General features: G+C 47.4%; 1 long non-coding RNA gene across 1 annotated transcript; it reads left to right on the plus strand.

The window, feature by feature from the left end:
- Positions 1-17778: 17778 nt before the first annotated feature.
- On the plus strand, positions 17779-19039 carry LOC144792380 (uncharacterized). The gene is made up of 5 exons (XR_013602552.1): positions 17779-17829; positions 17925-18007; positions 18105-18188; positions 18272-18386; positions 18835-19039. It is a non-coding gene; the product is annotated as an uncharacterized LOC144792380 (long non-coding RNA).
- Positions 19040-22752: the final 3713 nt, after the last annotated feature.

Below are 22752 nucleotides of genomic sequence, written 5' to 3' on the forward strand. Positions count from 1 at the left end.
TGGTCCAACACCTATAGACAGTACACAATTCCATCCACGATAATCTGGATACGGCCAAGGCAGCATATAAGAGGGGGGCGGATGCACATAGAACACCAGAACCTACTTATCAACTCGGTGACAAGGTTTGGCTGTCAACTAAACATATTAAATTACGGGGTTCGTGTAAATTCAAACCCAAGTACATAGGACCCTTCCCGATCACTAAAATAGTGAATCCTGTTGCTATGAAGCTTGAGTTACCTCCATCTATGAAGATGCATCCCATTTTTCATGTATCACTCCTTAAACCTGTTGAGCCTGGTACGCGTCTTCCTGTAGCCCCTGAACCTGTAATTGTTGATTCCGAGGAAGAATACGAAGTAGAGGCTATTATTGATTCCCAAAGGTGCAGAGGCAGATTGCAATATTTGATTCATTGGAAGGGTTGTGGGATAGTAGAACGTAGCTGGGAACCTGTGAGTCAGGTACATGCACCTCGACTGCTACGCATTTTTCATAGACGGTATCCCACTAAACCCAAACCAGTGGGAGGAAGTCTAGGAGGGGTGTACTGTTGTGCCTGTAGCCGCCGTGGTTGGCAAAGACCCCAGGCACCGTTGGTTGGCAGTATGGCCACGGAGGGAGAACACGCATGCGCGAAGAGCAGCGCATCTCTGGTGATGATATTTAGTTCCGCTTCGCAAACCCAAGAACGCTTCGCGTTCCTTTCCGGTTCCGGGGTTACGTTTGGCGTCCGGGTCACGGTGGTGGCGTTCTGCGGGCCACGTCGGGTTGTGGCTGTCGTCGGTTCACATTTGGCGAGCTCTAAATCCCTCCAGTGTTAAGGTATTCCGAACTTGGTTCGGCGTTGTGTAATTCTTGTTTGTGTTCACTGCTATATTGGTGGCAGTGTCCTTTTTGTTACTTAGTTCATGTGAGTGGATGATTTGAATCCACTTAAGCCTTGTTCTATGGATCCCTGGCATCCTTAAGGGAACCGTTGATTATAGTCTGGTCTCCCTGCCTTTCGTTGTTTTCTTCATTACTACAGTGTTATTACACTTAAGGATTGATAGGCTTTCTACTAGTCTTTATTTCGTGCTACTAGGATTGTTATGTATATATAACCTCCACACAGGTAATTCACAGAACATACAAACCTGCAGTTATTTCATTATAGATTCAACAGGGATAACAGATATATATATAACCTCGCAGGGCATGCGCAGTATCTTCATTCCTGTACCAAAGCTATTCTTTTCTAACATCCATACATCCTGTAGAGAGAGAACAGGTACATTCATATAATTACCTTCCCATTCATTCATACAGGATACAGAGGGAACATACTAATATCTGTTCTTTATCTTAGGAGGAGACGTTTGACAGAGGTACGCTTGTTCCCGGAACTGACAGCCATCTCCACTGTGCAGAAGGACCCTGTGTTTCCCCTCCTTACCTTGTTTTGTTTCCCTTCTTTCCCCTCGCGGGCATCACCATTTGTTTCCAGTGTATACATCCTGGCACATGGTGAACCGGTAAGGGGGAGTTGTGGACTGGGCTTCACCTCCGTGGTACTTCCGAGGCAACATCAGTATCCAGCCTGACACTGTAAATCCAAGTAAAAAGTCTGGATTCTCACAGAGAGAGGATAGTGGGGACGGGCATGTGGTCAGGCCTAGCTTAGTACTGGTGCTGTCCCAGGCAGTTAGTATCAACCACGTTACTGGGGATACATACACACTTTGGGGTCTCTGTGCTTTGGGGAAGAACGGAATCTTCCAGAGATCGGTGCCCGCCACCGCCTAATCCTGAAAGAGCCATGGCTTTTCCGATTCCGGGAGACTCCACTCCACTAAATATCTCAGTTTAAAATAGAGTCGTAGGTCCAGGATTCCCAGCCCTCTGGCCTCTCAAGGGAGGTAGCTCAGGGAGCGCTTCATTCACAGCTTCCGTGCTTGCCATATGAACTGCGTTAATTCTGACTGAAGCTTAGCAAGCATCCCCCGTGGAGGAGCGAGAGGCATGGTTTGGAAAAGGTATAGTATTTTGGGAGGGCCGTCATCTTACATGCCGCTACCCGACCCAAAAAGGAGACGTTAAAGTATTTCCACCTCACCAAGTCGCTCCGTAGTTGCCAGAGGAGTGCCCAGTAGTTACTATCTATCGTTGCCGATATTGAGTTGGCGCGGGTGATCCCTAAGTACGAGATGGTTGTTGAGACCTACTCCAACAGATATTGGGCTGCGAGAAGATCCACGGTGCCCTGAGGGACCAAGAGGTTGAGTGCTTGAGATTTTGTGATGTTGATTTTGAGCCCTGAAGCCGCTCCAAAAGTCTGCAATTCCTCCAGGAAGGCCAGGAGGGGGACAGCGGGGCACGCTAGGGATGCCAGGACGTCATCGGCATAGAAGCTGATAATGTGTCTATCACCGCCGAAGGGGACCCCGGCCATGTCTGGGTGATCCCTGACCCTCTGCGCCTAGGCACCATATAAAAAGCAAATAATAGGGGCGAGTGGGCAGCCCCGACGGGTTCCTCTATGGATGGAAAAGGGGGAAGAGGTAAAACCGTTGACCCGAACTGTCGCAGTAGGAGCGTGATAACAGTTAAGAATACGAGCCCTGTATCTGTCCCCTAACCCGAAGTGCTCCTACACTTGGTTGAGGTATGGCCAATGGACCTGGTCAAACCCCTTCTCAGCGTTGACCGCCAGAAGCATGTATTCCACCTTGAAACTGGTAGCCTTATCAATGATGTGCAGAGCTCGTTTAGTGTTATCGCTTGCTTGCCGATGAGGGACGAAGCCAACTTGGTCCGGGTCTACTAGGAGAGGAATATAATCATTGAGTCTGTGGGCGATGATACTTGTAAATAATTTGAAGTCATTGTCTAAGAGGGAAATGGGCCGGCAAGAGCTGCACCATTGCTTGTCCTTCCTGGTTAGAGTTGGACAATTATCGAGGCTTTTAACATTTCAGGAGGAATGGACCTTGGGTCAAAGAGGGAGTTGAATAATTTTGTGAGTATAGGGGCCATGTGGAGCAGAAAGATTTGTAAAAGACTGCTGACAGCCCGTTGGGACCTGGGGACTTGCCCAGCTTGAGGAGCGCTACCACCGATATTACCTCCTCTATTCAAATGTCCTCGTCTAAGATTGCAGCCTGATCCGAGGTAAGAGACGAAGTCTTGGCCCCCTTCAGATAGCCAGAACCAGCTTCTAAATTGAGCTGCTGGCTGTCGTACAGGCACTCATAAAATGTTTTGAAGGCATCTGCTATGTCTGGGCCCTCTGTGAGCAAGGTCCCTGTAGGTGAGATCTCACAGATGCCTTGCTCGCTGTGTTTGGCATGCAGAGTAGTGGCCAAGCACCTCCTGCATTTGTGGCCTCGGCATAGTAGGAATGACGCAGGCGAAGGGCGCAGTATTCCGCCTTGTCCAGGTCCAATGCCGCAAGTTGAGCACAGGTGCTAGACAGTTGGGGCCACCCTCTCGGGGCACCCGTCCGATGATGTATGCGTTTGAGTTCCTTCACTCGTCCAGTGAGGTCCTCCCTCTTAGCCTTGCGTATTTGATTATCTGCGGAGGATATGGCTTTAAAATCTCCGATGATGAAAGCTTTGAGCACACCCCACAAAATGGCCGGCAACATCTCAGGGGTAGCATTGTGATGGAGGAAGTCATCAAAAATGCTGGATTTGCTTTTTAACTTCCGTGTGGTGCAATAAGGAGTCCCAGAATCACCAGGATCTGGGGGAACTTGTGGTCAGGGCATGGAAAGAGTTATCGTCACCGCCCCGTGGTCTGACAGCACAGCCGTGTATCTCAACCTCCTTAGTGAGTGGAAGAAACTCCCCGGTGCCCAAGAAGTAATCCAACCTGGCTTACATGTTATACGCATGAGAGTAGTAAGAGAATGCTATTGATTGAGGGTGTTTGGCCCTCCATAAATCTACCATCCCTAGTTGCTCCAGACCTACCATGCAAGCAGCTGATAGCACCTCCGACTGGCCAGACCGCAATGCTGATCTCTCCCGTGAATTATCGAAAACCATGTTGAGATCCCCCCTACTAATACCAGTTGATCCCCTGAACCCAGTGCCCTGTCTAGTGCTCCATGTAGGACCTTTTCCTGTTTCTCATTAGGGGCATATAGGAGCCGCTCACAAGTGACCTGGTTGCAATGGTAAACCTATACACTAGAAGGCGCCCCCTGATTTCGCTAACCTTCTGGTCAATTGCCCCAGAGAAAGATTTGCTCACCAGAATCGCCACTCCTTCTCACTTGGTAGGGCTGGACGAAATAAATTGCTGCGGGAAGGCCCTAAACTTCAGCCTATGACAGTCTTCGGCAAGGAAATGAGTCTCTTGTAAAAGAAATATATATCTGCGCGTGAAGACTCTTGGAAGTTGAGAATGGCCCGCCGCTTAATCGGATTGTTGAGCCCTCTGACATTGAGCGACAGAATACTGATGTCCCGGTTAATCCTGTATGGGGTGATGTAACTGCGGCCCTACCTGTCTCTGGGTGCCCCCTGTGCTCTCCATGCTCCTTAAGCACTGTGTGCCTAGAAGAATCCCTCCAGTGTGTGCAAATAGAATAGCCCTTGTAAATCCCCCACCAAAAAAAAACCCAACAACAACAAAGAAAAAACTTGGGGGCATATTCTCAAGGAACTATGACAGAGTTATCGGCACTTTGTCGCAGTCAACGTTGCGATAAAACTAATGCCCCATTCCCAAGCTGGTGATAACAGCCCAGATCACCAGTTTACCTGCAATAGCAGCAGCAAAAGACATCACCACAGATGACCCCCGCAACTACCGCTAATGAGATGCAGAGTAGGCGTTCCTGTGCAAAAAGCTGTGACAACACCACTCCGCAACATTCTCAACAACCAGCCAGATCGGCGAGAAGATCACAAAACATGCGATAAGATGCGTTAGCTGCATGAAATTAACACCTGCTCTGACCTGGTGTAAAGTCAGACCACAGCCTGCACCAGAAAAGGGAGCAAAGGCCAGAGCCACACCTGAAGGGCAACAGATGCCATGGAGCCACTGAGCATGCAGGCTGGACACCCAAGATGGCAACAACACTCTCCACCACCACCCCCAGGACCACACCCCACCCCCCGGACCCCTAACGCCGGACCAAGACTGAGGCAGCGCAGACAAAGGCAGCCACCCTCACCCGTCTTAATAGTGTTCACTGTTGTATTTGTTGCCAGCACCAACAATTCCCTGAGGGCTGGCTTACACTCACCCCACACACATCCAGCACAGGCTTCACTGTACATGTGAACCTGCCAATAAAGGGGCCAGACGCACGTGCCCGTAGCCAGTTCCACAAACTATCTGCATGTGTCCATGTGGTCATGATGTGTGCATGAGGGCCCCGGGCCCTACAACATTACATTGTGCTGTGTACAGCCGATGCAACCATGTAATTGCAGGCAACGGGTTAGTGCTTGGACATGTAGCTTTGTCGTCAGCCACTCAATACGTAAGAGGAGTGTACTGGGCCGTCGTGCGGCGGTCCAGTGTGGGTGTGTGATTGGGCGTGGTTCAGTACAGGAAATGTGCAACTGCATGTGTCTCTGTCGCAGTGTGGGTCTCCTTTGTGGAGTGTAGGTGGTCCCTGATGGGACTTAGACACCCCGTATATAATGTAGTTTGGCTTCCATGAGCTCTGACCCCACCCGCACCTGTTCGGACACCTCCTTTTCGCATTCTGACACCTGGTATTTTAATGCGATGTGTGCCTCGGTGGCGTGTTGGAAGCCATCCGTGGAGGTGGGTGCTTCCTGCTGTTTGGTCTGTGCATGGGCTGGGGGTCTCCTCTATGTAGCTTGGCTGCCCTACTCCTGGGGGTGGGTTGCCTGAGATGTCCATGAGCTGTTGTGGTGCGTCTGTGTGAAGGTGTGGTGGTTGTCTCCAGCATCACTGATGGGTTGTCTGGTCTGCTCTGCTGGAGGTGTTGTTTGTCCACCTGCAATGTGAAGGGGAGATGCATGTTGACATGTATGTTGGCGCATTGTTCTTGTTGACATGCAGACTGTATGACAATCTACATTGTGATTGTTTGGGCAGTGCTGGCAATTTGATGCGGGACAGTAGGCATTTGGACTACATGACCGATGTGAAGTTGTACACGTACATATGAATCTCACAGTTTCCTGCTCTGCTCGATGTGATTGGCATGAGCGAACCCAGTTGTGTTCCATGTTCTGCAGTGTCGGTGTTGCACTTCGTACCACATTGTCGTGGGATGTGCTGGGATTGCTATGTGTGTATGCCGCAGTGTGCCATGGGGATCAGGGATATGATCTAAGGTCATTGTGGGTGTGCGGTGTGCTACACATCATTGTGCATGTGTGTCATTGTGCCCATCTCCCCCTGTCCCCCCAGTCACTGGTCGTTACTCACCCTGTTGATGTTGTGTCAGGTCCTATAGAGCTGTGTCCGTACTCCGACCTCCTTGCATCATCTCCACACTGATGACTGGGGCCTCCATTTCCTCCAGCACCTCCTGTGGCACAGGACTCCCACCTCTTGCCGCCTTCCTGTTGGCAGCGGGTTTGTGCTTGGTGTGGCTTTTCACATCATGCCAGCACCTCTTGACCTCCTCAACACTCCGACTGCATTCACGTTATTCTCATTGTGGGTCAGTTGATGGTAGTGTACTGTCACCTCTGTGACGTTGATCTGGTTTTGCTGCGGACTGCACCCAGTCTTCTTCTCCTTGGCCTTCCCCAAACCCGAGGTTCCTTGCTGGTGGTCTGTGGGGCTTGTGGGGTTGGCAAAGGCCTCTGCACTGGGTCCGGGTGCATCCATGGTGCTACACAGTTTGAATTGTTTTTAGTATATTCTTTTTGTTGCTTTTATAGTGCATTTTTCCGCCTGACGCGTGGGATTTGCAGGCCTGTCGCCGGTTTTGGTGCTTTTTGTATCGTGGTTGGCCTCATCGCAACTTTTTTTGTGCTGGTGTTTTGCTTTTTTGCGGTGTCGCGTTGTCTTTATCGCAGACATTTGGCTCGTTGTCGTGGGCCTATCCCATTGTACCTCCGTGTTGTGAATACTGAGTTAACATGGAGTTGTTTTCCCGCGATAGACTGCGATATGAAGAGTTGCGTTAATTGTAGTAACTATCACACTTTCTTGAGAATATCCCCCTTGGAAAGATGAACAAGTATCTAGTCCTGTGGCATGACGACACCATATGGTGAATTCGATGGGGGTTGGAATGTGGTCAAAGGTACAACTCCCTCCACCCGCCGCCTGCTCTAGGTATAGATATCATTTAAAAAAAAAATAGGACTCAATTTAGGGGGCAATAGTTTTAACCAAAGTAGAAGGGACAGCTTCAAGTGCCGCCTGCTGACCCTGAGCTATCTCTTCAGAGTCTGGTTTGGTCGGGGTCCGGCAGCACCTCACTCTCTGCCAGCCACTCTTTTTCGTTCTTTAAGACTGCGGAGGCGTGCCTTCCGGACTCTGCTCCTCTGGAGGTGCTATCCCTAGCACGTGGCAGGTATCCGCCAGGGAACGTAGCTGGTGGAGCTTTCCCTCTCACCGAAAAATTAAGCGGAAGGGGTGACCACACGAGTAGGAGATGCCAAGATCTCGGAGGTGTGTCGTCGCCGGGGGGAATGACTGGCACTTCTGCAGGGTGATGGCTGTAAGGTCTTAAAAGTGGGTAGGGGAATGGCCCTGGAAGGCAATGGGGTGGGAACTGTGTGCTTTCTTAAGATCTCCTCCTTCATCTGAAAGTCATGCACACAGCCAAGATGTCCAGTGGGGAGGAAGAGTTCCACCTGGTGAGGTCTACCCTGTGTGCTCTGTCCAGTTGGATCAGCAACTGCGGAGGGCCCCCCAGGATGTAGTGAAAGAGCTCAAGGGCAAAACCAAAAATGTCATCTCCCTCTGCCCCGGATGCCACCCACCTAATTCGCACATTGTTCCTCCGGGGGCGATTTTCAAACTCCTCCAGGTGTTCCTGTGTGTCTATATTCTGCTCCCGGTGTCGGATGAGTTCTTGCTGAAGAGTTTCCACCTTCTCCTCTCTGCTCCCCTCCTTCTCCTCCAGGTCCGCAACTCGTTCCCCCAGAGTGTCCACTTCTCGTCGTGTCTCCTTGAGGTCCTGCGCAAATTCGCTCCTAAGGGAGTGGAGCTCATCCCTCAGAGAGGTGAACAGTGCCTTCATGTCATATAATGTGTGGGCTGATACCACTGGCACTACGAGATCACCAGGCGGCCACTCATCACAGCTCACCACCGAGTGGGCTCAACCCGGGGGGTCACCACCAGCACCGGCGCGCAGCAAGGCCAAGCCACTTGGGTCCTTCTTTCGGGCGGTAGGGCTGCTCCTTTCGTACAGCCCAAAACCCACCTTCTGTCGCGCCAACTGCTCCACGGGGCCTTCCCACACCTCCCAGCAATAGTTCTATCCCTGTCCAGGCAGAAGTGCCCACCAAAAACCAGGGGGGAGGGAAGGGAGCACTGGCAAAGGGGTGTAGGCCACTGGTTGGATTCTCCTGGGACTTGAGGCTCCGTGCTGTCCCACGCTATAGGCTATCTTGGCCCCACACCCAGGGCACGAGAAGTGGGCGAGAGCGACGACTCCCAGGGTGCAAGCACAACTCCCCCTCACAGGCAAGGTGGCAAGCAGGCACAGGGATCCTATTGCACATGGCCCACTAGCTCCATAGGCCCCTCCAGGCCGCACTCCATGGACTCCACCCTGCCAGCAGAACCGACCCCGGGAGTATGCCAGTCAGGCCACACTGCCCGCCGGTATGCCCCATAGCAAGGCGCTCCACTCACCCAAAGGCCCATACGGGGGATCCGGGCCTCCGCAGGAGCAAGCTCCCCAAAAAGGATGTCCACAGGACCCACCAGAGCTGGAGAGTCTCTCCGCCGTTACGAGCTAGCCTCTATGGCCACTCAGAGCCGCTCAAGGCCACGTTCTAAATGAGCTGCCCTCTGGTGCCCGAGGGGCCACCCCAATGTTATTCTGCAGGGGGCGCAATGCAGTCGAGCCTCATGGGCGCAGACCACCCTCTGGAACCAGGCCTCCTATGCGGTGCCGCTCGCGCAGATGCGTCCTAGCTCTGGGCCTGCGCATCTCGGCCGTTGAACCTCTGGCACCCAGCTGCGGACCGCAGGACTCAGCCGCAGCTCTCCGGCGGCCGCTCCTGCAATTTCACCACATCCGCCCACACTCATGGGAACAAGGAGCCTGGTACTGCTTATGCTGTGGCTCGGGACAGGAATGAGCTGTGTAGGGCAGCGGGTGGCCAGAGAGTCGTCAATGCACGTCTTGCCTCGGCGTCATCTTGGCCACGCCCCCATCAATGTCCTCTAGCACCTCTTCCCAATAGCTAGATAGTTGGGGCATTCCCACAGTATGTGAGTCAGAGTACCCAGAGAGCCACAGTGTCTCCAGCGTAGGTGGCTTTGTGTCGGGTTGCCTCTGTGGAGACGCTGGGGTATCAAATGCCAATAAGTTGACATTTTCCTTGCCGTCTCAATATTAGCAACGCTGCATGCTGTATGTCGGGCCCTATAGTAAATGTCCGTCCATTCTTTCTGTGAGAGCGCCCTGCCTAGCTCCCTATCCCACCTCAATTGTCCAGGGGGTTTCTCTGCCCCGTCTTGGGCCAGAGGAACTCTTAGAGGTCTGTTGTCAATCGCGCATCGGTGTGTCTCGTGAGTAACAATTTTTCGACTGGTGTAAGTGGTCTCTCTGCCCCCGCTCACACCCTGGTTGGTATCAGTAGCACTCCTTCTCCGGGATGCTATGCTGCGCCTGAAGGTCAGTTAAAGACCGGTGTAGGAAGGTGGATACCTGACTATGGTTACCCCAGATTGTTTGCCTAATGTTTAGCTGGTTTTTGACTTAGTTGGCCTGGTATCCTGCTAATCAGGGCCCCAGGCTATCCGCTCTCACTGTAAAATGGACTCCATGTACTTTAGGTACATCTCCAATTGGATATTGGGTCACCTTGTGAGCCCCTGTATAGTGTACCTTAGGTACCCAAGGGCATAGGTGCACCCAAGGCCTACCAGGGGCTGCAGCATATATTATGCCACCCCTGGCTGGCCATCCAAACTGACACAACTGGCTGATCACTCAGCTGGGGCAAGGTTGTGTACTCACCCCTTGCTTAGATATAGTATTCCTATATCTAACATTATATATAGACACATATGCACCTATAAGTCACTCAGGCAGGCCTTAACAATCCTGGAGGCAGAGTGCTTGGTTTTATGTGAGATGGTGCTCTAGCATGAGCTGAGTCTGTCTGCAGCTTTCAGAACCATGTCCTTATAGCTGTTCTATGATACAGCCATACCATATACTCTTAAGTGCATTATAATCCTCGCGGTTAAATGCTAACTCTGGTTTGGCTTTATCAAAACATGTTGTGTAAGGTGTCATACGCTATGGAATACTACCCGCTCACCAGTTCTGGCGACGGGGGTAGCATTCCACCCTTTTAGAGGGAGAAGACATGTTGTTCCTGTTAATCCCGGTTAAAGTTAACCAGAGACTCAGCATCACAAAATGGATGCTGCTGCCACAGACAGTCTGACCTCCTGCTGCTGGGAGTCCTTCTAGCGAGGGAGGCTTGCACAATAGGTTTCCTGTCTTGGGAGGTGCTAGCACCACCCCAGACAGGCCATAGTGTATTGGGGCAGGGAGGGCAGAATGTAATGAGACACTGCCTGAGGCACACAAGGTGTCCTAGCCATAGCCCGGTTCAAACCAGTTGCTGGGGCACTCCAGCCCCAGCTCTGGCGCAAAACTGGACAAAGGGAAAGGGGTGTAACCACCCCCTGCCCTGGTCCCATCCATAGGAGGGACCTAGCAGGTAATCCAGCCCCTCAGATTGGTATATAGGTAGTAGCTGAGTCAAGAGACTTTAGATTTATCCTGAACTGAAACTTGAAAGAAACTATGGACGTTCGACATTCTATTACAACTAGAAGACTGAAGAATCTCCCTTGTGGTCAAGGAGGGGAAACAGGCACCATCCAGCGATCTGCAGTTTACTTTGTCGACGCTCCCGCCGGAGCCCGAGCACAGAGTCTGACAAGAGCCAGACTTCCAGACTTCTTTGACCCCGATCCACAGCCCCAGCAAAGCTGAGATCCGTGGAGGGGAAGAGAGACGTGGGACCGGCCATCTTGAAAAGCCTGCCCTTTGCTACTTGTGCAGCTTCTGAGGCACCCTCGAAGTTGTGCATTGGCGATTGAGAAGCCCCAGCCCCGAGCAGATTCTGCACCGAAGCACAGCCCTCCACACTCCACGAGTGCCGCATGGAGCCTGCTAGTGTTTTTGTGCTCAACGCATCTGTCCAGTTACTGGCCCGTTGCTAGTGGCCTCTGTGACGACGAACCTTTAAATCTGAACAGCCTGCCTGGTTGCTCCAGGTGGGCCCCTGCCTCCCTGCAAAGGAGAAGCTCCTTAGACCTTGCTGGTCTAACCCGAAGCGAATATTCGATTCCTGCATGGGTTGCATTTACCAAGGCCTGATGACTCCAATCCGGAAGCCGACACCGCCAACAGCGAGATCCTTCGTGGGACAGTCCGTATCCAGCTCCTGGTTGTCATTGACGCCTCCTGGTCCACGTGGCTGCAGAGTCAAGCTTCACAACATCACCTGATTGCTTCGCGACATCGCCTGGTTCCTTCCTGGTCACTGGCTAGTGTCCCCTCTGCTTTCAGGTACTCTTCATCCTCGATCCGCCCTTGGATCCAACCGGACACTTCTCTCCTGGTCGCCTGCAGCATCTTTTCACAGGTCTCCATAGGATTCAGCGACGAAACCCGACACACTTTGACACCTATGCATCCGACTCCTGTGGGTGAGGTAACGCGAGTACTCCGGTGCTCCTGTGGGTATTCACTATCCTAGTGTCCTAGTTTTCAGTAGCTTTCTTCTAGTCCATCCGGAAGTGTCCTAAAATAACTAGTTTCCAATTCTTTCGCTCCCATTGTATCCCTATGGTAACTCGCGTGTGGGTGAAGACACTGCACACGCTTCCCGTGGGCCACCTGCTTCCTAACCTTTGGTAGTACAGTGTAGCCCCAGCGATTCCCTAGGCCTATCCTTTGTTCTTGACGTGGTTCTTATACCACTATTTTAGTATATGATTTTACGTGCCCCTAGGGCCCTACTGTATATTGTGCAACTTATTATATGATAATTAAGTATCTTGTTATGTGCTTAGTCCTCTGACCTCATAGAGTTCAGAGGGGTTGTGTTAGTAATAAATACATATATATATTTTATATATAACCTGTGTGGTGTCCTTTCATTTGGTATTTAAGGGGTTATATGGTAAAACAGCTTGCTTCACATGCTCTCTGAAGTTTTAGCCTAAGACTGCTTTATCCATGCTACCACTAGGAGAGCTGGTCTATAAGGTTAACTTTACAACCATCACCATGAGGGTTGTTTGGACTGGTGCAAGGTGTTCACTAGAATAGTGAACCTCATATACCAGGCCAACTTCTCACAACCGGGGTCCCTCCACGTCAAAGAAATGTCCTATTGAGTGGCAGCCTTCTTTTGACCATTGGGCAAAAGCTGTCGCGTCAAGCCCTGGACTGAAGTCAGGATTGTGGACTATGGGTATGATTGGAGATGGGAATGGCGTTTGTCCTCGAGAGGTGGCGACCCTGTCCAATGCTGTTAAAGTAGTATGTGTTATTTTTGAGAGGTACAGGTTGTTAGGTCTGTTTGCTTTCGTGAGAAAGGGGACTCTCCAGAATGGTTGCCTAGCAAGGCCCCTATCTATGAACAGCCAGTCTTTCTGGGATTCCGATCGAGACCACTCAATCAATGCCCTCAGCTGCACTACCCAGTAGTATTCTTGCAAGTTTGGGATCGCTAATCCCCCTTGAGTTGGGGCCCTGTAGCCTAGTCCCCTGTGCATCCTGGGACATTGGTCTCGCCAAACAAAGCGCTCCAGATCCCTCTGTAAGGATTGCAACACACCTGACGGGGGGCAACAGGGAGGCCTTGAAACAGAGATATTATCTTAGGTAGTACTATCATTTTTATTGTCCATATACGGCCCAACCAGGACAGGGGGTGCAATCTCCATCTGCGGAAGCAATCGCGTATGTGTTGCAGCAGCATTGTGTAGGTTAGTGAAGTGGTGCTGTGTATGCTGGCAGTGAGTTGTAGACCAAGGTAGGGAATCGTATCTTTTGCCCATTGGAGATGGTATGTCTACCGAAGTATATGTGAAATAACATACCCAGGCAAACAGAACAAAAACTGGCACAATTCAAAAAGCAAACAGGACAAAGTTAATAATATGAAACACTTAATTTAGCATAGAAAATACATTTTAATAAATTTCATAAAAAGTGTCATGAATAGAATCATTGACATATTGATAAAACATGATAAAACAAATTCTTTTGATGAAAGTATAATATTTATACAGTAAGATGATATAGTGGAGGGATGGTTTCCTGTCTACGCGTTTCGACACGTTGAAGGTGTCTTCCTCAGGACACTACCATCATGGTACTGAAAGTAAACAAACAATATTTAAAAATCTATCCTTATGCTAAGCTATTTACAATAATAAATACAGTTTGCTGGAATATCTGGGCCAGTGAACAGATGAATTTTCATGATATACCGCGTAACATTGATTCATTTAATATATAGAAAGGTACTGACAGGGGCATGGTTACAGTCTTAATGAAATATTTAGAGCAGATATATTGACATTTCATATTACATCGCATTAGGATTTTCACAGAGAAAGCATATAAATGGAAATGCACACATCACAAGCGGAAAGATAAAGAAAAGATAAGAAAAGAGAGCCTGGTGTTTATTTGCTGAGGAAGACACCTTCATAAAGAATTTGTTTTATCATGTTTTATCAATATGTCAATGATTCTATTCATGACACTTTTTATTAAATATATTAAAATGTATTTTCTATGCTAAATTAAGTGTTTCATTATTATTAACTTTGTCCTGTTTGCTTTTTGAATTGTGCCAGTTTTTGTTCTGTTTGCCTGAGTATGTTATTTCACATATATTATTTGCCCTGACCCAGGAACTTTATCCAAATCAGGGGGTCCTTGTTACTCTACATATTGATACCCACGGTGAATCCGTGTGGGACCTAATTGTTTGCTCTATTTAATGTACCGCGTTAAACTGCTTTGCATAGGTACTTTGTCCGCCTCTTAACACACTCTTCGTAAAACCTGTTCTAACATTTCTTCCCATCTGATTGTTCCTTTAATACTGGTGTTTTTGACAATATTATCCAATAATGGCCCAAATGGAGACATTCGGTTTCTCCGATGAAGACTTTGCCACATTAGTAGGCATTAGTACATCTTCAGGTCACAGTTTCACGCCAAATGCCCAAAATAACAGCGAGATAGGCAAACTCTCCAACTTAAAGAAAAAACTAATAAGGATAGAAGCCCATGGAGAATTTATGCTCAACTATCTGAAAGCCGGTATTATCCCAATGGGACTAAGAGTTAAGAACATCCCCGGCCTTTTTGTAGATGTGAAAACATTTCTACACAAATGGAGCATGATAGCTAGTAGATGCTCCAGGGACCTTATGATTTTAATCATAGCCACATCTAAAGAATTAGCTTCAGATTTAAAAAAAGAAATAGATCTAGAAGATAAAATAAAGAAATCATCGACAATAGAGGAGGCTGATAAACAATTAGATACTCTAAAGAAGGACATTCTGTCATTTGCGGAATATCTAACAAAAAGAAAAAATGAGAAATTCATAAAGGATAAGAGATACTATTCCCTAGAGCGAACCTATCCTTACCTTGGAGAGAATTTTTATCAGACAGATTACCATCAAGGAGAAACCAACTATAACCCCCAAAAAATTAACACTTTCTCAGACTCCTCAGACCCTGATTCAGATGGAGATAACAACCCCAATTACCATGAGCAAGGCCCGTATAACCCACATAATGGACGTAGAAACACCCGGCAGTCTTTTTTAGGTCACCGCGGTGCGAGAAGGGGACGACAGAGAGTAAGATTTCAGTCACAATCGAGGGGCCACTATCAAACCCATCAGTATCCCCAGGAACCTCAACACTATTTAGAAACACGCAACAAACAATATCAGAGACAATGGATGTAATACCCATTTTTAACCTTTCAACACATAACCTAAAATACTGCAGACATGTCTCTCTTAACAAAAGGATTCAAATTTGTCCCTCATTCGAATGTAGATCTATTTGAACTGCATCGTGATATTCACTCCTTTTTCCGTAAAATAAGATTGAAAAAGTTATTTTTGAATAAGGAAGAAATCGACCAAGATACTAGAGTAAACAACATAGTAGCCTTACCATCCGCCTTCACCCCCTCCCTGGACCAGCTAGGCCCAGAAATGGCAATATTTGAAAAAGTGGTTCTAAACAGACTGGAACAAGCCTTACGGTTTATACCAAAACCTAGATACAACATCTCTTAAGAAGAACATATATCTCTAAACAATCTGAAAAATAATAAATCTATTGTCATTAAGAACAGTGACAAAGGAGGAGGTATAGTCCTTATGGATTCTACAAATTATGAGACTAACATGCTGAAATTGCTAAATGACCCTTTGTTCTATAAAAAAATCACGATTAACCCCACAGAGAGAGTAATCAAAACAATTCAAAAGATAACCACCAGGGCTTTAGATACAGGAGTGATCAACAAAAAAGAATATGACTTCCTAAATAAATCAGAAAAGAAGATATCCTGCATCTACGGGGTACTGAAAATCCACAAGAACCAACAGGACCCCCCATATCGCCCAATAGTATCAACAATAGGTACCCCAACGGAAGCCATCTCTAAATACTTAGACAATATCTTGAGACCTTACATTCCATTAACACCATCTTACATTAAGGATACAGGGTCCATTATTGCAAAGGTCGAACATCTACCCTTTAACAAACATAGTGACCTATTGGTTACCTTGGATGTTGAATCCTTATAGAGTAACATTCCCCAAAAAGAAGCAATAGATGCAACTATGTGGTTTATAGACACATACCATATACCGTGTTCTAAACCATTTATTTACGAATGTCTCTTCTTGGTCCTAAAAGAGAATGTTTTTCAGTTCGGAGACCATATGTACCAACAAACAAAGGGCGTGAGCATGGGGGCAGCCATGGCTCCGTCCATAGCAAATATATATATGGTCCTCTTTGAATCAATACATATATACAATGAACTGGCCCCATTTTTCGAGTCTGTTTCCCATTGGTACCGGTACATTGATGATATTTTCTTCATCTGGACCAATGGGGAACAGACTCTTCAAGAGTTCCTGAACTGGCTTAACCTTGCCGACACCAATCTCCACTTCACTGCCCATATTAATACAATGCAGGTGGAGTTTTTAGACATCTACAGTCGTAATGAATCAAATAGACTTGAGGTGGACTTATATACAAAGCCGACAGCAAGAAACACCTTGCTTCATTTTTTGAGCTATCACCCAAGAACCCAAAAAGATGGAATTCCCTTCTCGCAGTTCCTTAGAGTTAGAAGAAACTGCACAAATTTAAAGGATTATGATACCCAATCAGTCACAATGAAACAGAAATTCTTAGAGCGAGGCTATCCCCATCGCCTCGTAAGAGAGGCATATAAAAGAGCCCGGTTTTATGACCGAGATGCCCTACTTAAACCTCAAAAAAAGCAAGAAGAACCAAAATTGGTCTGCATCACAAAGCATTCTACGCTAGATGCCTCTGTCAGACAAATCATTATGCCAACTGGCACCTTTTAAATGTGGATTCATCTCAAACCAAATTAAGCAAACCCATGTTTGCACATCGCCGAAATAAGAATTTAAAAGATCTTGTAGTCCACTCGTGTTACACTGCAGCGACTACTAAAACCCCATTTATACAAAAATCAATATATGGCACCAACCAAATTAAGGGCACCTCCCGATGTGGGTCCTGCCAATCCTGCGATGGCATCATACCGGGAGAGTCATTCACTTTCAACCAATTTAATATCCAAGCAAAAGAACTATGGACGTGTAATACACGTAACATAGTATATCTGATTATATGCCCATGTAATTTGGGCTATGTGGGAGAGACCTCACGTTCAATAAAAACCCGCCTCACAGAACATAGGTCCGCCATAAAACCACGTAAATTGACATCTCCGCTAGTTAACCACTTTTCTGATTTTAAACACTCTCCGTCAGATATCAGATGGCGCATCCTTGAAAAGATCCATACGCCAAACAACAACGGTGGCGACAAAATCAGAAAGAAAAAAGAAGTATTTTGGATCTTTTCTCTCGGAACATTCACCCAGGGATTAAATAATGAATTACCCTGGGAGAACGCAATCTTGTAAAACCAAAAAGACGACAGAAAGCCCATATAAATGAAGTCCTTATCTGTATTACCACATCTAGTGACCTACCACCATATCAGTGCACCTTACCACTCTTTATTTACCTATTTGCCACTCCCTCGTGAACAATGTAAAGATGCAACTCCTTTAACTGTCAACTAAGCTTACCTATAATCATTTTGCCCCATACAGATATATATAGAAATAAAACCAATTAAACAACATTTATCAGTATCGTGTGAATCTGTCCGAAATAAACAATAGAGATCTCTTAGACATACCCCTTTAAAAGGAGGTCATGCAAACGACAACTACCAATGGCTGACTCCAGTATATAAACCAATTAGAACAACTGAGCTTAAATTCTTTCCATCGAACCTCGAGACGTTAGACCACGCCACACGGCACGTCACTTACTCAGCCAATGCAGGTAAGAAACTAAATAGCAACTCCCGATATTGATAACACCTAACCCGCCATATACTTTGTAATACTTATTTTTCGGTACGGCTATCTTTATCTTAGATAACCGGTAATCTGTAGCCGAGTAAACACCCACCAGCTGTATAATCACGTGAACCGGCATGCCCACACCTTACAATATACAGGTAAGAACCTCAAAAAAAAGGTACTTTAACTCATTATAAAGATTACACCGTCCCACTTTCAACACGCTTATTGTATGCGTTGCTGTTTATTCCTCAGAGAGTCAGCTTTTCCGATTACGATAAAACTACGGTCAACCTCGCAACCACGCTATCCCGGCATACCCTGACTCATTTTTAAAAGGTAAGACATCGCATCTTCCATTAACCGTTCGGTAAAAGCCTTCTGAAATGCGGACTCTTATGCACGGCCATTTCTGATTCCAGACAGCCGGCATTTTAAGCTCGCCGATATTTTACCCGCCTGTGGAGACATACGGTTCAACGGGGGACCGTTTCCTACTTCTTAGCATCAACCATTCAACATAGACTCTAAACATAGGTAAGAAATGAGAGAGGAAATAATCATCTGTATCCCCAAGAACAATCATAATAACACCAGCTTTCTTTTCTTTTTTATAATTCTTTTATTTTCTTACAACCAGTAAATATGTTAAAATCAGCAAGGAACAAATAAACACCAGGTTCTCTTTTCTTATCTTTTCTTTATCTTTCCGCTTGTGATGTGTGCATTTCCATTTATATGCTTTCTCTGTGAAAATCCTAATGCGATGTAATATGAAATGTTAATATATCTGCTCTAAATATTTCATTAAGACTGTAACCATGCCCCTGTCAGTACCTTTCTATATATTAAATGAATCAATGTTACGCGGTATATCATGAAAATTCATCTGTTCACTGGCCCAGATATTCCAGCAAACTGTATTTATTATTGTAAATAGTTTGGCATAAGGATAGATTTTTAAATATTGTTTGTTTACTTTCAGTACCATGATGGTAGTGTCCTGAGGAAGACACCTTCAACGTGTTGAAACGCGTAGACAGGAAACCATCCCTCCACTATATCATCTTACTGTATAAATATTATACTTTCATCAAAAGAATTTGTTTTATCATGTTTTATCAATATGTCAATGATTCTATTCATGACACTTTTTATGAAATTTATTAAAATGTATTTTCTATGCTAAATTAAGTGTTTCATTATTATTAACTTTGTCTTGTTTGCTTTTTGAATTGTGCCAGTTTTTGTTCTGTTTGCCTGGGTATGTTATTTCACATATATTATTTGCCCTGACCCAGGAACTTTATCAAAATCAGGGGGTCCTTGTTACTCTACATATGTCTACTGAAGTGTCATTAATGTAGCCAGGTGGAGGGTCAAACTAAGGGCCTGCGATTTGTTGGCATTAACCTTAAATCCTGATGCTTGTACAAAGCGATCTAGCTCCACCAGTAGGGCAGGTAAAAATCCCTCAGGCCACTCCAAGGTGGCAACTCCATCATCTGCATAAAGGTCACTTTTATGATCTTCACCCCAGTTATCAGGGAATCGTCGCGTACTCTTTGTGCCACGGGCTCCATGTACAGGGCAAATAAGAGTGGCCAGAGTGGACATCCCTGCCTTGTCCCTTGTTGAATAGGAAAGGAATGTGAGACCAAATCATTCACCCTGACTGAGGCTGCTGAGTTAGTGTAACTACCGAGTACCCAATTGATAAACCGCTCTGGCAGTTCAAAGAGACTCAGTGTGGCCTTGAGGTTGGGCCAGTGTAACCTGTCAAACACCTTACACGCATCTACAGAGAGTATCATGCATTTGTCTTCAAAGCGCTCAGATTCATCTATTATGTGTAGTAGATGTTTAGTTTTGTCAGAGCACTGGCGGCCTGGTACAAAGCCCGATTGGTCTGGGTCAATCAGTCCGGGAAGAAAGGGGGAGAACCTCTGCGCCAAGATCCCAGTGAATATTTTTAGGTCCACGTTGGTGAGGGAAATAGGACTGTATGATGCACAGTATCGCGAGTCCTTCCCTGGTTTGGGTATAACTGTAACTAATGCTTCCAACATCGTGGGTGGTGTGGGGGAGGCCAAGCCAATTGAATTAAACACCCTTACCAGCAGTGGGGCCAGCGTGGTACAGAAGGTTTTATACAAAATTGAGGAAAATCTGTCCGTGCCCGGAGATTTAAGCAACTTCTGTTTAGATATGGCAGAAATAACGTCCTCCAGCCGAATTAGAGATTCAAGAACTTCCACGTGGCTTGGAACCAGCCTGGATGTCCTCACCCCCTATAAGTATAGGGTAGAGGTGTCCTCAGGGAGTTTCTGAGCTGGGTAGAGGGATGCATAGTGTTGTCTGAAGGTGTCCGCAATACCCTGGTCAGTAGTCTGCCCCTCCCCAGTGTGATCAATTACCATGGAAATGTTGGAGGACTGCCGCTGAGTCCGCAGCCTATTAGCCAGAAGTCTTTTACTTCTATCACCCTTAGAGTAGAATGCGTGCCGAAGCCGCAGGGCCGCATGCTTGGCTCTATCTATGTCTAGGCCCACCAGTTGAGCCCTCGCTGCCGTTAGTTGCTTCCAGACCCTGGGAGCACCAGTTTGTTGATGTATGGACTCTAGCTCAATCACTTCACTGGAGAGTTGGTCTCTCTTGTCTGTGCGCACTTTGTTATCGTACGCGGATATAGCTAGAAACTCTTCCCTAATTCTATGGGATGCCTTCAGGGCGTCCCATAGAATGGCGATAGGTGTGTCTGGTGTGTCATTGGTCGCAAGGTAGTCAACTATAGCCTTTGTGACCCACTGAACCACTGTAGGGTTGTGTAGCATCGTCTCCCTTAACCTCCAGAGCCGGCGAGCTGGTGGTGGGCACAATAAGACTAGAGATATAAGCCTGCTGAATGATCCGACAAGGTGCAGGGAAGTATCTTGATCTGCTGTGCCAACGTGTTGGTCGTTAGTATGTAATCAATTCTACCATATGTTTCGTGGAAATGCGAGTAAAACGTGTACTCTAGACATTGGGTTATGGGACCTCCATATATCCATCAGCCCTGTCTCTGTTAAAAGCCGCCTCCCCTTATTAGTGAGGGCACCAGTCTGTCCGTAGCAATGACTAGATCTATCCAACTCGTTATCGAGGACAAGATTGAGATCCCCACTATGATCAGTTATTTGTCAGGTGATTCGGATATCCCTTTTACCGCCTCTTGGAAAAACCCTTTCTGCCCAGTGCTCGGAGCATAGACCGTGGCAATAGTGAGCGTATCCTGACCCAGTGTGAATGTGTGTGCTAGCAGCCTTCCTTTCATTTTGGTGCACTTGGGGCCTACTTTGCTCTGAAACTTAGCAGTGACTAAAATTGCAACTCCTGCAGTTTTAGAGGGTTGGGATGAAAAAAGTGGATGAGGTGATACTCTGGCAGGCAGCATATGGGTATCCTTGGGCAGCAGGTGTGTCTCTTGGAGGAGGCATATATGTGCATCTGAGTTTTCCAAAAATGACAGGATGGCGCGTCTCTTAACCGGGCTATTGAGCCCTTTCGCATTAAGCGTTATTATCTTAAGGGCCGCTGCCATACGATCAGTTTGATAGAGCGTTATATGTGTTGGTAAGGCCATAATAACCACAAGGACCGGCCTTATTCGTAAATGTGCAGGTGTTATGCTTCCTTAGCCTAACCCCTGTTGAACTGCTTCGGACTGGAGGGAGGAGGGAACCCGATGAACCGCAGAACAAAACATTTAAGAATATACTGAAAATTATAAACATCATATTAGTCCTGGGCGATCAGTGCCATGGAAAGGCGTGAGATGTCACCAGGATCCGCTTCACACCCCCCTCTCACCCAAACCACAGAAAGTGGCCTCCAGGGAGCATCAAGAGTATGCATCTATATCCGCCACCCCCTCACCATCAACATGAATAAACATGACTCAATCCATGCCACCTGAGTCCACCTCGAGTGAGGCCATGACCGCTTGCCTCTCTTTCGCCATAGTTTCAGGGTCTGGTCGATAGCGTAGTGGATATCGTCCAACTCTCCTCCAGTTCACTGTGCCAGGGGTTGTCCCCTGGTTTAATCTTGTGCTTGGGTGGTCGGTTCTTCATCAGACAGGATCAAGAGCCTTTTGGCCTCTTGCAGGGAGCGAACCTGGAATAGCTTACCGTCCCATTTAAAGATTAGTCTGAATGGATGTCCTCAGGAATATGAACTTTCTTTCGAGCGTAGGTGAGCAGTAATCGGTCTGAACTCATATTTGTTTTGCAGGGTAGATACTGCTAAGTCCAGGTACAGCAGGGGCCTGTTGGAATGAAAATTCAATGGGATGCTTGTCTCGGGCTTCTCTGAGGATCCTCTTTTTAAGCTGAAAATAATGGACGCCTGTAAGGATATCTGGTGGAAGGGCCTTCGCCACTTTTTTCTGGCCCACTTGAAGGGTCCTGTCTAGCTTGATCTGCTGTTACGGCAGGGAACCCAGGATGAAGCGGAAGAGTTCCTCTACATAAGCTTCGATATCTTGCCCCTAAGCCCCCGGCAGGACCGCCCGGATCCGAATGTTGTTCTGCTGGGAACGGTTTACAAGGTCCTCCGTATGTGCCTGGAGGGCCATTTGCTGATCTTACAGGTGGATGAACTCCTGTTGGAGCTGGTCTATCTCCTCGTCCCGCATTGTAGCCTGCATCCCCAGCATGTCAACCCTGTCGCCCATTAAGTCCAGGATCCTCTGCAGTTCACGCAGTCCTGGGTTATCTCCTTTTCATGGTTTGGAGGTCATCCTTCAGTGAGGTGAATAGGGTCTCCAAGATTGTGCGTGCGACTGGGCCTTCTGCGTCTCCCTACTCTGCATCTGTGCGATTGCCCATCGGGGACGGGCCCCCCCGGAGCCCCGAGCACT

Source organism: Lissotriton helveticus, chromosome 11, assembly GCF_964261635.1.
Source record: "Lissotriton helveticus chromosome 11, aLisHel1.1, whole genome shotgun sequence".
In the NCBI taxonomy this organism is placed as follows: domain Eukaryota; kingdom Metazoa; phylum Chordata; class Amphibia; order Caudata; family Salamandridae; genus Lissotriton; species Lissotriton helveticus.